We start from the raw sequence: 1,025 nt of genomic DNA on the forward strand, positions 1-1,025 counted from the left end.
TCCACGTATATCAAGGAGGACACAATTTGCATTTAAGAAATGCAAACAATACAATATTTTTTTTGAAATGATATATATGCCCTTGGTTGACCATCTTTTCTTTTCTATATAATAATATAATAAATAGATAGAAAAATTATGTTAAAATAGTATGGGTAAATATGAAAATCTTGTAAATATTTATCTATATTTCTTTTTGTTGCTTTATTATTTAAAAATTAAATTTACTTTTTCTGTGGAAACGTTTAGTTGACTAAAACAAATTAATAATTTTATCAAATGAGAAAAAACATTCAAAATGAGTATTTGTTGGAGTAACTCTCTGCAAAAGTAGTCTATTCAATAATACATTTAAACTTTTAAAGGAGTGTTGTGGTCAAGGGAATGTGGGACCACGTATATCAAGGAGGACACAATTTGCATTTAAGAAATACAAACAATACAATATTTTTTTCCGAAATGACATGTATGCCCTTGGTTGACCATCTTTCCTTTTCTATATAATAAAAATATCAAATCTAATACTTCTTTATAGATGACGTTTTTTGTGTATATTTTCTATAACTTTGGCGTCTCTCTCTTAAAAGTTAAATATATAGTTGTCCATCTTTGAATCACCTCTAAAAAGTATTACTTTTTCTCTATTGTACTTTGACATATTTGTAAGGGTTGTCTCAATTATTTATAAAGTTATATCGAATTTACCTTATGACCCGAGTAAAACTTATTACTGCTTTATCGTATTCAAAGCAATAAAATATTGATTATACACATGTTTTGATAAATCAAGTCCATGATTAAAGATTTTAGAAAAATATATATTCTAACCCAAAAATAACAACAAATAAATATATATTTTTGTATATATGTGCATTATATATATACTATATATATTTTATATACTTTTTGGCTAGTTAATGCAATTATTTTCGACAAAGCGGTGAATTTTGTATTTGCCTAAATTTAACCATTGTATAGTCCATGGTTATTTAATAAATTGTAAAGAATTTTGATTTTTTTACATT

The sequence above is a fragment of the Nicotiana attenuata genome, chromosome 2 (assembly GCF_001879085.1).
Source record: "Nicotiana attenuata strain UT chromosome 2, NIATTr2, whole genome shotgun sequence".
Taxonomy (NCBI): domain Eukaryota; kingdom Viridiplantae; phylum Streptophyta; class Magnoliopsida; order Solanales; family Solanaceae; genus Nicotiana; species Nicotiana attenuata.